The sequence below is a fragment of the Cupressus sempervirens genome, chromosome 3, assembly GCF_028749045.1.
Source record: "Cupressus sempervirens isolate cs-2001-9-10 chromosome 3, ASM2874904v1, whole genome shotgun sequence".
Classification (NCBI taxonomy): domain Eukaryota; kingdom Viridiplantae; phylum Streptophyta; class Pinopsida; order Cupressales; family Cupressaceae; genus Cupressus; species Cupressus sempervirens.
The window spans coordinates 1078947971-1078963842 of record NC_143120.1 but is presented as its reverse complement, the minus strand read 5'-3'; positions in this window follow the sequence as shown (position 1 = coordinate 1078963842).

Genomic DNA, 15872 nt, shown 5'->3' with positions numbered 1-15872 from the left:
TCATTTCTCAAAAGATTTATCCTTAGACATAGGCATTGCAATATTAGTTGTGGCTTGCAAATGTAATAACCTATACTATTTGTTGGGTCTGCTCAGGTCAGAAGAAAGACTGGTGCTTCATGTGTGAGCTTGAGTTTCTTGTCTCGAGGGTGAGAGGAGGAGATGGTGCCTTATCACCAATTATAATACTTTCTAGAATTAAAAACATTGGCAATCACCTTGGATATGGAAAACAAGAAGATGCTCATGAGTTTTTAAGGTAACATGAATTGCAAAGTGCTTAGAGTCTTTCAATTTTTAAATCATACCAACATATATCAAGATAGAAATGCTCATAGAAAGGAGTATTTAAGGATATGCTACAAATTATGTGTACACAAAAATTAATCTCCATTGATTTGCTTAAACATACTTACATGGCACACACATGCATGCTCGCATGTGTGTATGCACACACACAGATTGATATCTTATTTTTCTTTTCCCTTTTAGATTTGTAGTTGATACTATGTAGTCAATATGCCTTGGTGAGCTGACTAAAAGAGTCAACTCATTGAGGTTACTAGGTGGGAGTGACTTGGCAAGCTGACCTGAAGAGTTGACCGAGGGGATGGGCTTGGTGAGAAAACTTAAAGAGTTGACTTGGTGAGAGCACTTGAATTGTCGGCTTGGCAAGCAGACTTGGGGACTTGGTGGGACATGTGGGCGAGCCAACTTGGTGGGCTAGCTTGGTGAGCTGACCTTAAGGAGTCAACTTTGTGAGTGTACTCAAACAATCAACTTGGTGACATGACTTGGTGGTCTTGGCGAGCCGACCTGGTGTACGTAATTGAACAGTAGACTTGGTGAGCTAACTTAAAGAGTTGACTCATTGAGGTGACTTGGTGGGGGTGACTTGGTGGGCTGACCTAGAGAGTTGACCTAGGGGGAAAACTTGGTGAGTAAACTTAAAGAGTTGACTTGGTGAGCGTACTTGAATTTTCAGCTTGGCGAGCTGACTATGGGAGTCGACCTGGCAAGCTGATATGGCGAGTCTACTTAAAGTGGCGACTTGGTGGTGCAAGTTGGTGAGTTGACTTATCAAGGCCACTTGGTGAGGTAACTTAATGAAGAGACTTGGTGAGCCAACCTACTAAGTGTACTTAAAGACTGACTTGATGAGGTGCTTTGGTTGGGTGACTTGATGAGAAAACTTAAAGTGTCAACTTGGTGTGCTGACCAAGTGAGTTTACATTGTGAGCGAGCTTAGAGAAGCAACTCTATGCAGCAAGGTGGTAAAACCACTGGGTGAGTCGACTTTGTGAGCTGACTTAATGAGTCAACTCATTGAGGTGACTGGGTGGGGGTGACCTGGTGAGCTGACCTGGAGAGTTGGCCTAGGGGGCGAACTTGGTGAGCGAACTTAGAGAGTCAACTTGGTGAGCATACTTCAATTGTTAGCCTAGCGAGCTGACTTGGGGAGTCAGCCTGGCGATCTAACATGGTGAGTGGGCTTAAAGTGTCAACTTGGTGGGGCAAGTTGGCGAGATGACTTAGCGAGGCCACTTAGAGACGTCACATGGCGAGCTGACTTGGTGAGCAAGCTCGATGAGTGGACCTAAAGATTGACCTTGATGAGGCACTTTGGTGGGTTGACTTGATGACCGAACTCAAAGAGTCAACTTGGCAAACATACTTGCACTAGTGCATTTGGGTTCATTTTTCAACCTTCATTCATCAAATTTTTGACCAAATTTGACCAACCCATTGGTCAAAATTTTTCTGGTCAAAATTTTGACCAACTCACTAGTACATGATTTGTCTCAATCATATAACTAATTATATATTTTTCATATTAATTACTGTCAGTGTTTTTCGAGCATTACTAGAAGGTTGGTCAAAATTTTGACCAAAAAAATTCTAACCAATGGGTTGGTCAAATTTGGTCGAAGTTTGGTCAAAAATTGGGTCAAAATTTCGACCAATAATGGTAGAAAAATGGTCTCAAATGTACTAGTGAAAGTTAGTAGATAAACTCAAAGAAGCAAAGGTGTCAACACAAGAACCACCTCAAATCACTCAAACTACTAGACTTTCACTTCTACCACCTCCATCACAACCTAGAATATCCATACAAGCTCATTAAGAGCTGAGTGCAATAGCAGAGGAAGTCACAGGTATAATAGTACAGACAAAAAGTACACCTCTAGCAACAATGGTACAAGAAGAAGATAGGGAAGAAACACAGGAGGAGTTAGCAATAGAAACTTTGGTTGAATTGCCAAAAATAGGTACTCCTACCAAACCCATTCAAAAGCCAAGTACTAAAATGATGACCTTACAAGTCAGTACACCAAGCTAAAGTTCTACTAGGGTAGCTAGGACCATTCATTATGACATTCCTAAGCTTGATGAAGAAATTAAAATACCCTATTATGATTCAAGCACTTTAATTAAAGAAAAGATGAATGAGATACAAAGTGCATTGGATAAGAGAAGGAGGCAAGAGGCAATGAGGAAAGACTAAAAATACAAGCAGGTAATGAATGAGATCAAAGATATATTCATGGATACCTTCAGCCTACAACCTCTAGACTCAAGCAGGCCAATCCTTGAGCAATTATATAATGAAGACCATGATAAAAATGTAAAACTTATGGAATGGTTAGAAAAGAAGTTTGAAGGCAAGGTCAACTTGAAGATAGCTAATAACATAATTTTGGGATAGGTTGACCTAGCTAAGAAACTGGATAATGTAAAGATTGTATTAGGGAATATATTTTCCCTTTTTAGGAAGTTGTGTGATTTTTCTAGGTTCACACAAGAAATAAATCTGAAATTTTTAAACCTTGAGGGAAAACTTAAGCTCTCTAGCATGCAACTACCCTCAAATGTACAAAGTGAAAAGCAATTTGCTCAAACACCACACACTCAAAGGGAATTAGTTGCATTATCAGTAGAAAAGGGCACTATTAAAGAAAAGTTGATGCAAATACAAGCCTCTATCACTCTTCACTTGGAGATATTACATAAGGAGAAAATGTATGTAGAAATAGTCCTGAAGAAATATCCAAATATTTCTACTCATGAAAGACTTGTTGATCTAGTAGCAGAGCTTGCAATCCAACACAAGTCATTGGATATTGCATTGAATAACTAGGATGCAACTCTCAAAATACTCCTTGAGGTAAATAAGACATTTTTGGCCAAGCATGGCATTTCCATTGAGGATCCTTTGACATCAATGTCAAAAAGGGGGAGATAATATTCTAAGGGGGAGATAATATTAAAAGGGGAGAGATATGTTAAAGGAGAAGCTAAGAAGATAATAAGATTGAAAATAGAGAACATTAGGCACAATGGTAGAAGACATCATAATTCATGACATGATAAGACATAATCAACTTAGGGGGAGTCATAAAGTATATTGTTGTTCACTATATCTTTTTGAAATTTTGAAAGTGAAGAATGTACACAAGGTTTAGATCATGAATGATTAGTTAAGTATTTTTGACACTCATGTCAAAGGGGGAGATTGTTGATCAAATAAATAAGATTGACAAATGAGTGTCAATACACTTAACAATTTTTACTATATATGTCGAGTACACAATGGAAGCTGAGCTAGAATTTTTTTATGTGCCAAGTCATAGATAGTGCTGAGCAAACTATAGTTGATTTTGTGCTAAACACATTGTAGTATATGCCAAGCTATACAAAATTCAACATGTGCCAAGTAGATCAGAAGATAGTGTGTGTTGAGCATTACAAAGTTAATAGGAGCTGAGTGATTTAGGAATTAGTAGAAGCTGAGCAATGTAGGAAAACTAACAAGAGCCGAGTAACACAAAAATTCTAGAGGAGCCGAGTAACACAGGAAACAAAGTGGATGCCAAGCAATCCAGAATAGATGGTGTCGAGCATCAATATTACTTCATGTGTTGAGCAATGCAGGATTAGAATAAGAGTTTGTGCCAATAAAAACCAAGATGTAAAATGGTTATGCATGACTCATGATAGGATAAGGAGATAAGATCAAATCCTCCCATCCACCTATGTGATCCTCATGCAGGCAATCAAAAAATTGGAATTGCATGTAGCCAATGGGTGAATTTCAAGGGTTTGAGTAGGAACTTTTTATCCAAGGATGCATAATGATATACTAATCTTTATAAGGGAGTCCTGATGCCATTGAACAAGAGTTGGAGAGAAGAAGGAAAAGTAGAGCCTTTTATTGAGATTGTTGCAGAGTATTGGTGTCAAAGATTTTGTGGAAAAGACAACATTTACACATCTAGCTGATCAAAATAGAACAAGGAACACAATCAAAAAATTAGATCTAGAAAAGATCAGTGAAAGATGAGAAAATCAAGAGCCTGAGATCATCATTAGAGATTGCATTAGTTAAGGTGTATTATTCTAATACTCTCTCACAATTGTATTAGGAATGTGGAAATCCTATTGAGTTAGGTAGGTTTAACAGCCTTATGTAAATCCTTTAACAAGGTGGCATTCTAAGTTGAATGTTCTTAAGTCCTCTAACAAGGTACACTCCTAACAGGGAGTAGAAATCCTTTAACAGGGTCACATATTAACAGTGTGTTGTAGCCTTTAATAGGGAAAACCATCAAAAGTGGTTGAAATCAATTGCTGTAGTAATTTCATGAGTATCATCCCCACCCTAGGTTTACCTTCTTATTCATGGAGGGTTTTTGGGTCACCAAAATCTCAAGTGTTATGTGGTGATATAATGTTTGTTTCTCATGATTGTTTAATGTTTATATGCATGCATGTCAATTTCAGTTATATGTTATTAATGGTTTAAAAGTGGCTTAAAGGCCACTATTTCTAATTCACCCCCAACCCCCAACCCCACCCCACCCCCCCCAGAAGATCTCTTTCCATTAAGACATTCCAATAGAATCAAGATGTTATTAGCATTTCATGATGCATTTCAAATATTTTGGTAACAGAAGGGTTTTATCATTGAAGAAGAGATATTTTAGGTTTGTTATAGAATAATGATAAAAATCATATCTGATTTCATGGGTAGAAAAATGAGAGATGTTTTACAACAATAGGGAATGAGGATTCAAGTGGACACATGTCACTTCCAAATCAAATTTGGGACTTTATTCATCTCCTATATCTCTCTCTTTTTTATTCATTGTAGAGATTCCAATCTTGAGTTTTCTCAGATTTGTGAGATCAAGGGTTCTAGTTTTGAACATATTTCACTACTATGATACCAATTTCTTTAGCAATTTCCATTGTAATGAACAACAAGAAATAAGAATATAGATAGTTTTTATCTATTAGGTAGTTTTACATTTCATTTTCATGCATCTTATTATATTTTTTTCAAAGAATTGAATGAAAATGTAGTAGTAAGTTAATCTTCATTGTAATATCTTTTGTCCCATTCATGCTATTTGTGATCTTTTGTGTTTCATAAAAAAATGGTAGGAAAATTAGTTACAATTCATTTTTTGTATGTGTTGATTTATTTTTCTTATGACTCAAGGAGTCATGTAAATGTTTGATTTATCATCATAGGATTGCAGATCTTATGAAGGGATAGGTTGAGTATAAGGTTCACAAAGATGCAAATGTCTAATTCACAATGTGAATTGATAGATCAGGGAGTCCTAATTTATGGGATATGTCAATGACTTTAAAGGATGTGTGTTAGGCATGTATGGAATTTCCCAAAAGATAAGGAACTAATTAGCTACATGATTAGAGTGGTATGTTGTTCATGTCATATTTTTGTTGAAATCAACATCATTAATCAAATGCCTTTCACTTTACTATTGAAAAACTAAAATGTGATCAACTATTCCATGTCTAAGATCTTGCATAAGTGTTAGAAGATTAGAGTTTTATCTACTTTGTTAGATTCAAAAATATGTTTTAGTACTAGTATCGTATAAGTGAATATGAGGTCGACCCAACTAGGTTTTGCAGAGCCTAAAGTAGAAGGGTCTAGCCTTATAGTTGGCTCGGTGTCTGAAAGGGTATGTTGAAAATGGGAAGTAACTGCCCCTAGATGTATCTTGTTCTCATCAGGATAATTTAAACCTGGATGTTTCAAAACACCAACATGTTCCTTTAAGATATCTCATAATCCTTTTGATAGCCATTAAACAATTCTCCTTAGGAATTGTAGAAAATATTGCAATAATCCCAATAGCTAGTACAATATCAGGTCTACTATGAACTACATATTGAAATTTTCTAATCATAGACTTGTACAATGTTTGATTCACTTTAATAGAATCATCAATATTGGATAGTTTATGTCTTGTCACTATAGGAGTACTAACACATTTTGAATCTTCCATATCAAAAGCTTTCAATGTTTCCTTTACATACTTTAACCATAAATTCATTCACCACATATCCATCTCATAATTTGCATGAAAATTGAAATAGCTAGCTAAACATATTCATCCATAGTATGAAAGAAAATAAAGCTCAACACATGTATGAAATAAGATACTTGGTTACCTAGAAAACCTCCAATGAGAAGGTAAAATCAAGTAGGGATGACACCTAAAAATCTCCACTACTACAGTAATAAAGTGTATCCAATGAAGGTTATGATGTTTGATCATGAAACATGATCTACCATGTTCAATCTTACCCTGTTAAAGGTTTTTAATACCCTATTAGAAGCGTGCCTGATAAAAGGACTTTAACTTATAATGAAGTAATAAAACTATTAAAGGATTTACAATATCTTGTTAACAGTACTTAGTTAAGAGATTTAACTAATTCACTTGTTAGAATGTCTCGACAATGATCCCGGGGTTAGTACTCTGCTACTAGATAATAGATCACCTCTTTCCTGATGTGTACTTCATCCTTATTGATCAGATGTATCTCTTCTATCCTCTAACCTCCTTTTTATTCTCTTTTAACTAATTCTATAATGTATATAAATTAACAATACCAAAATAGTCATAATGAATGTTCTTTTTGCACATGAAAGCTTCTCTCTTTTCTCCTTCTACATACATATTTTTTTTAGGGTTTTTCCTCCTTAAGAAGATCTAGGTGACTTATAGTTAGGTATGAATCAACAATTGTGATTCACCCATGTTGTTGCTTAATCCTTCTCTTTTTCTGATTGGCTACATGTTCTACATAGGGATTCTTAATTAAGATTCATTCTTATCATCTAGGATCGCAAAATAATCCTCAAGTCAGCTCCAAAATGGTTTACATAATAGTTTCTGCCATTAAAAATAACTATGTCAAAATTATATTACTTTGCACTTGAAGGCCTTAATGCTCAACATTAAATTCAACTTCAATGCTATAACTTTGCATCTAAATAACTCAACATCATCTATCTGCTCGACACTTGAGTGACTCAACACTAACTATTTACTCATCACATACTAAGTATCTCACTCGGCATGCACTATTTGACATGTTATGCTTGACATTCATTACTTGTTTGGCATGAATTGAGTTATAACTTGTAAATGAATTAAGTGTATAAACACTCATATGTCAAAACCAATTTGAGATTGACAATCTCCCCCTTTGATGTGAGTGGTAAAAAAACTTGGTCATGCATGAATGATCTTAACTTATGAGCATAACTCAAATATTCACTATCTCTATTCAACATATATACAAAATTTCAAAATTTCAAAATTTTGTAAAACTTGACTTAATAGTCATACCATAAAATCTTATAACTCCCCCTAAGTTGATTGTGTTGTTCTGAATCTAAACCAATACTCCTATTGAGTAAATATGCATATGCTGAACTAAGCTGTACTCTATTTGTATCTTTGACTCCCCCTTTGGTTGGTCTCCCCCAAAGCTATATTCATTCTTTCCTTGGAATCATTGTCTCTCTCAAAAACTTATTACTCCACCTTTTTGAAACTAATGTCAAAGGGTTATACACATATAGTGTGTTTTTGTAAGAAAGGTTTATGGACCTCAAGCATGATCTTCAAAGCTACATCCTAGTTATCACAAGCTACCTCCAATGATTTGATTTGGATGACTAATTTAGCAATAAGGTTAACTAAGCCTTTATGTGTAGAAAGATGGGGATCTTTCTTCATTAATGTTCTTGAAAAGGCTAATTACTTATGTAATATATCCATGTGTGAGGTCCACATGGATTGGATGCTTATTATTGTGGCCCAAATATTGGCATCTTAAGCATGCAGGGCTTCCAACTGACCTTGGGAGTTCATCAAATTCCTAAAGTTGTTTTAAATTTGAGCTGGAGAATTTGGTAGAGTAGTACTTCTCATCTTCATATCTTCCTCCAAACTTTCAATATGGTGCTACATTTCTTTTGTTAAAAAGTTGTATCACACAACTTGGTGTAAAGTTAGAAAATGTTCTCTAAAAATTTATTTACACTATCAATCTTGGTTACTAACTCAACCGAATTAAATGCAATGGCAGTTGATATCTTTTTATTGAATTGGTTTTGAAATTTCCTTTCAGACCATTCAAGTATTTTAACATTTAAATCTAGATTTGTATCATTTACCTACTCTACAATATTTTTCAACTACTCCATCATAGGCTTGTCTTCTATAGTTGTAGGTAGGCCGAATGCATCAAGAAATATTTCCTTGATATCTTGCAATGCTTGCTTCTTCCTATGCTCACTTACAAGCAATTCTCGGTGCTTCTTTCCTTGCAAGATCAGCCTAAAGTATACTCATATGTTCAATAGTGATTTTTGCAAGATCAATTTTTTGCAAACAATCACCTCATTTAATTTGACATAACCATATGATGTAACTTCATTTTCATTGGATATGCTAGGACTAGGCCTTGATGATTGTAGTGGTGTAGCTTCTACACTTGGCCCGTGAAGAGCTTGAATTGGAGGAGTAGCAATTTCTAGCAAAGTAACTAGTTTTTTTTATGCTAATTTCTTCTCATACTTGGTATTCAATACTAACTCTTTAGTCCTATTTGTTTCTTTCTTTTCAATCTCAATTGCACCTAGAGTTTATGTTGTAGGTATAGATGTATCTTCCTGACCTGTTTGAGCTTGTGTCCTTTCTTGTGCTTCCATAACAACTTCTTGTACTGACACTTTTTGCACCATTGTGCTGATATTTTCCATTGTTGTTTCTTTCCTTTGGTACACTATAATTGGCATTTTATGTTGTACCATGTTAAATTGAGGAGTTTGAGTTACATCATGTTTTCCTTCCTCTATAGATGTCTTTTCTACCTTCTCAAGTTCATCTATACTAACCAATATAGGATGACTACATAATTATGCCTTGGTGGTTGTGTCTAAAAATATCTTCTTCATGTCCTCCTCTATTAGGGGATTGATGTTATGAGAAATAGTATTAGAAACATCCTTCATCTGTACTATATCTATCACATGTTGTGGACTAACACTCAATATTTGTATATCTAGTACACTCTCTTCTGTTTGCTTCTCATCTTCAACTATTGCCTGTGTATCTATATTTTTCTTAGTTCCTTCCACATGTGCATCTTTCTTAGTTTCATCTTTAGTAACCTTAGTTACTTCTTTTTCACCTTTATCTTCACCTATCTCAACAAATGTTTTCTCAATTACCTTAGGTTTTGTCAGTCCATATATTGATTTCCATATTTGAGTGGATTTTTGAACAACACCCTCAATGTCCTTTTCCAAAATACTAAATGCTCTATATTTAGGAGAAAATATCCATTTATATTTGTTAATGGCCTTTAAAATCATGGCCTTATCCAATTTTGGCATCACTTGAGAAAGTGTATTCTCTCTGATTTTCCTTTCAGTAGTGAGACTATATTATCATTTTTGCTGAAATTTTTCATATAAAATTTTAGGTATAGAGTTGGAAAGATCAATTGGAGTCTTCTTGAATATTTCCATCATGGCATATATTTAATCTTCCACTTGGTTCATCTCAATCTTTCCAAGTTTGTCAAACTCGACATGTGTGAATCTAGATAAGTAAGTATTATTCTTTATATTTTCACACAAGTTGTTCAAATTAGAAGGATGGTGAATTACCACTTTAAATTTGCAATTGTAATAAGATTATATCCTCTCTTCATCTGACTTAGTTGGAGTAATTTACTTTCTCCTTTTTCTCTTCGTACACTCATCTTCCTATGTTGCTATCCTAGCTCTCTTCTCATCTAACTTTTGTACTTCTTGAACCTTAGTAGTAGCCCTTGTGCTAGCCTTGGTGGTAGCAATTGTAGGTGTAGGTTTTACACCCTTCTTTGGTTTGCTTATTGCACAAGTTTTAGCTTTTCTTTTCTTCTTTTCTTTGGCTACTTGTGCTTCATTTAATTCTTCTACCTTGGCACCTTCATCAAGTTTGGCTTCCTCTTCACCTTGGTTTTCTTGTTGACCTTGAGTAATGGCTAGTGGTGCTTGGGCAGGTGCATCTTCACCTTCTTCATCATCATCATGTTCATTGTTATCTTCTTCTACCCCTTCACCAAATTTTTCTTTGAGGTTATTAACAATTTTGTTCTTTTTCCTTATTATAGAGGCTATCTTCAAATCCATGGTTATATTTGACTTGGCTATATCATAATTACCAAAAATAGTATATAATTACTACAAATGCATCATCAACATTTATCTCATAACCTAGAGGATTTAACCATCTCACCCTTGGAATACAACATGAACATATGTGAAATTAGTATCAACTAGAAAGAAAACATCATTGAAGTACTTCTCAACTAGTGACACTGGAATCTTATGTCTTTGTTTCATTCAATTGTTAAAGTCTTCAAAGTACCTAGTGATTATAGACTCAAATTTTTCTCCAAGTTTCTCAATGTATTTTTCTCTTTGAACTATAGTAGATCTATTTATCTTCCATGAAACTTTACCAAAAGAAAGGGAATGTGTTCTATGTTGGTTTGGTTTTCACTTAAAGTTTATCCTAATGCATCTTTAAGTGAATGTTCTAGTTCCCTTAACTAAATTAGGGTTATGTATTTTAAATTACCATAGATTTCCTTGAGATCATTGACTTTTAGGGATTGGAGAAAGAATATTTGTCTCATAAAGATCAAATCAGTTAAGGTGAATTGAGAGGACACTTGGCCACAATTGGTAATTTGACTTTTGTTTCAACATTGACAAAAGAGCCAATTAAGAAGTAGTTTTTCAATTATAGGGCCATCAATATTTACATGACTTTATGTAGGGTTTTAGGTGAAGATGAATATGAGTTTATGCCAATAAAGTTCATCTATATGATGACACAGATCTCTTCTTTGGTATGGATATTATTTTTAATTTTGCATCTTATTTACCAAAGGAAATTCACATAGGTCTAATTGGAATTGCAAAGGAAAAAAGGTGGTTTGTTGTTCTTCTAATCTGAAGTAGTAATCTCTTAAGTAAGAGAAACTTATGCATCCAAGAATAAGAGATTAAAGAAGTAAAAAGATGTTTTATGGGACCAAATTGAGTTATTTGATGCATTGGTATCTCTTGGATGGAGAGGAGTTATAACAAGATGGATGATCTATTGGAAAATGTGGCTATTAAACCTAAATATGTATCATTTGCTAAGATTTAATAGATTAAAGTACAAAACTTGCCCTCAATCTCTGATAACATAGAATATTTGAAAGTGTTTGAGGATGATAGAGATATTCTAAACTTCTTGTCAAGTGAATACAAATATCATGGCCAAGAACTTGAGTGTAGTGCTCTAGTTGAAACAACAAATGGAAAACAAATAATCTTTGTCCAAGAAATTTTGTAGCTAAAAACTAACAAAGTACCTAATGTATTGGTAGTTTTAGAGAGCATGTTTGATAACCAAGATAGAGTGAAGTTAGTGGTTAAGTATCACAAAGAAAAAGAACTTGAAGAGATAAATCCTTGTACCTCTAAAGCCCCGTAAAAGGTTTATATTGGTCAAAACCTATCTATTGAAATTAGAAAGCCTCTTATTGATTTTCTAAGAAAGTCTAGACATATTTTTACATGGTCATATGATGACCTTAAATGTTATAGAGAAGACTTGTTTCAACATGTCATACCACTTAAGGAAAATGTCAAACCTTTCAAACAAAAGTAAAGACTAGTAAATCCCACATTAGCTCCTAAAATGAAAAATGAAATAATAAAGCTAAGAGATGGAGGAATAATTAAGCCATTTAGGAAATCTACTTGGGTATCAAATTTAGTGCCTATCAGGAACAAAAATGGAGACATAAGGCTTTGCGTAGATTTTAGGAACCTAAATAGTGCTTCCTTGAAAGACAATAATGGTTTGCCAAATATGGAAGGCATGCTACAACAAGTGACCAGTTCAGAATTGATGTCTATGATGGATAGATTTTTAGGTTACAACTAGGTTCTTATAAATGAAAAGGAACAACAGTTAGTACTCCATGGGGCACATATTTCTATGTAAGAATTCCATTTGTGTTAATTAATGCAAGAGAAATTTTTTAGAGGGCCATGGATTTATCTTTTCATGAATACATTAATAAGTTTATGGTAGTGTATCAAGATGACCTTACAACATATTCTAAAAAGGCTAAAGACCACTATAAACCTTTGGAGAAAATTTTCATTAAAGCCTTAGAATATTAAGTATCATTAAACCCAAAGAAATGTATAGTTGGAGTAATAGAGGGAAGATTTTTAGGTCATATAGTGTCAAAAGATAGAGTAAAAATTGATCCTAAAAGAGTAGTTGCCATTGATAAAGTTCCCAAGCCAAAGAATGTAAAAGGAATACAATAATTTTTTGGACAATTTTTTTTTAAAGAAGATTTGTTACTAATTTTGATGAGATTAGTAGACCAATATCTAAAATGACAAAAAAGAAGCTATTATCAGTTGGGATGATGAGCCTTCATAAAAATTTCATGATAACAAGACTACCATAAAAAATGCTCTAGTCCTCAAGACTCCTAATTATACAAAGCCAATGCATATATTTTCATTTGCATCCTTTCATACTGTGGCAACGATTCTATTGTAGAGAAATGAGGAAGGGCATGAGTAGCCTATTTCATTTTTTAGTAAGTCCATTTAACCTACTAAATTGAAATATGAGATAAATGAAAAATAGGCTTATGCCTTAGTAAAAGTTATCAAAGCTTTCATATGTTATCTTGTAGGTGTCATTATTATAGAATTTGTGCCAAGTGTAGCTATTAAGGACATTTTCTCTTAGCAGGAAGTATCTGGTAGGAGATGTAGGTGGTTTAATAGAATTTAGGAGTTTAATATTGACATCCATATTGCCAAGTTGGTAAGAGGTCAAGGATTAGCAAAACTCATGGCTCAATCAAACTTGGATGCCACCCAAATAAATATGGTAGCAAATGATTTAAGGGCAGATTTATGTGATATGGATCATTGTGAATGGTACACCAATGGTATATACTATTTGCAACACATGGAAGCTCCCTCCCATTTGATAGATAATGAAAAGAGAAGCATAAAATTGCATGCAATAAGATATATTATTGTTAGAAATAATCTGTGGTGGAGGAACTTTGATGGAATATTATTGAAGTGCATTAGTGAAGAAAAGTCCAAGGAAATATTAAATGAAATGTATTTAGGAATCTATGGAGGGAACTACATGGCTAAAATACTACTCATAAGGTAATCAGACCTGGATTTTGATGGCCTACTCTTTTCAAAGATGCACAGTTACTTGTTAGGAAATGTGATGCATGTCAGAGATTTGCATGTAAGCTAAATTTTTCTAGAAATATTCCTTTAAAACTAGTTGAAGTTGAAGCACATTTCTAGTGATGGGGCATTGATTTTATAGGTGAAATTTCCCCTAAATCAAGTACTGGTTACTCATGGTTCTTGGTAGCCACAGATTATTTTACAAAGTGGGTGGAAGCAATTCCTACAAGAAATGCTACTAGTAAGGTGGTAAATAATTTTCTTTTGAAAAATATCATTACAAGGTTTGGGTGCCCTTAGAGGATTGTAGTTGACAATGAAATGTGTTTTAGGTCAAAATAATTCATAACATTTTGTGATAAATATGGCATAACTAGGTCGACATCCTCACTGCATCATCCACAAGGAAATGGGCAAGCTAAATCTACCATTAAAAGATGTTAAAAATCATAAAAAGGACTTTGGATGATAACAAAAAGGTATGAGATTCTAAACTATAGTTGGCAATATGGGCTGATAGGGTAACAACAAAGAAAGCAATAGGTGTAGAACCTTTTGATATTGTATATGGAATCTAGGCAAGAATGACCCAAAACAATCTAGTAGGCCTATACAATTATATTGACATGTATGATGAAGATGTCATTGATGGAATGCAAGAAAGAATGGATGAATTGGTGGGATTGATAGAGACTAGAAAAGAGGCTTCTCTTAGAAATACAAAATTACAGTTACAAGTCAAAACATTGTATGACATAAAGACAATGAATAAGAAGTTTGAAATTGAAGACTTAGTTCTCATGTGGAATGTTAAGATGGAAGATAAAGGGAAGCATGACAAGTTTGATCCAATATGGATAGGTCCTTATCTAGTAGAAGCTACATGGGGAGAAGATTCCTATATTCCAAAAGATTTATTAGGTAGCATTCTTGAACTGCCAGTTCATGGATAGTTCTTGAAGAAGTATTTTTGCTGAAAATAGTTTATTTTCTATGAACAATAGTTTAGGGTTTTTGTTATATTCTGTAAATCCTTGTAAATTATTGTATAGCCTTGTATAGTTTTTCCTTCCTATATCATTTCTCTCTCAGAGTTGTCATGATTTTTGTCTTGGTATATGTGGTCTACTTCTTCTAGGGATTCTAAGCTCTTGTATGAACATGCATATTCATCATCCCTAGAAAGAGCCATTGTTGGTCTAGTTTTCACTTAAAGCTTATCCTAATGCATCTCTAAGTGAATGTTCTAGTTCCCTTTACAAAATTAGGGTTTTGTGTTTTAAATTTTGTTACCGCTAGAAAAACCCTAATCTTTTTTTCTTTAAGCATTTCCCTATAAATCCTTTAGATTATGTTTACATAGCATACCATTTTTGAAATAAAATAAAAATGCATGGGAGAAATCTTTGAAATAATCCTATTGTTTATTCCTAGGTTTTTTTTTTTTTTTTTTTTCATTATATAATATTTCCTAAGTCTTTGAAATAATTTTTTTAAACCAAAGCTTTGATTTTAATAACATGCAAGTTTATTTGAAAAATCAATTGAACAATGATAACCCTTGATCTTTCTCAAGATCACCAGTTGTCGCTTTGTCAACAAACAAAATTACAAGATCTTTACTTATGAAAACATAGCAATGTGAGGACTTGTGTCTATGGGACTCGATGAGAAGCAAAAACATTCAATAGAAGATCCTATTCCATTGATCAGTTTGTAAATCAACAAGCCTTTCTTTTTCACCATATGGAGTTGATCACTTTTTATCATCATGACACAGTAAGAATCTAACATGTGGCCATGTGGGTCCTTCTTCTTTTGAGGCTAGTGGATGTGTCAGGATAATGTAACTGATGTTTGTGTCCCATTTTTTCTATGCAGAAAAGGGCCAATTTTTCAATATAAGTTTTCCACTATTGATTTCATATTGATCAATGGTTGTCACTATGTTGTTACTTAGAATGGAATGACCTTTACCCAAAGTGACATAGCAAGAGTTTTACATGTGGAAAGTAGTGGGGCTAGCCTTTGTAGAAATTACCATAGGTTCCATGTGTATTTGAGAAATGTGGGCCTCTATCTTCACACACACTTCAACATGATCATTAGCTAAGAGATCATACTAGAATAAATATGGGACTGTTCATCTGAGATGTCCAACAATTCAATTTGTTGCCTCCTAACTAGAATAATTATGCTATTTCTCTTATATCGAGAAGTTAGCAACCAAACATGTAGA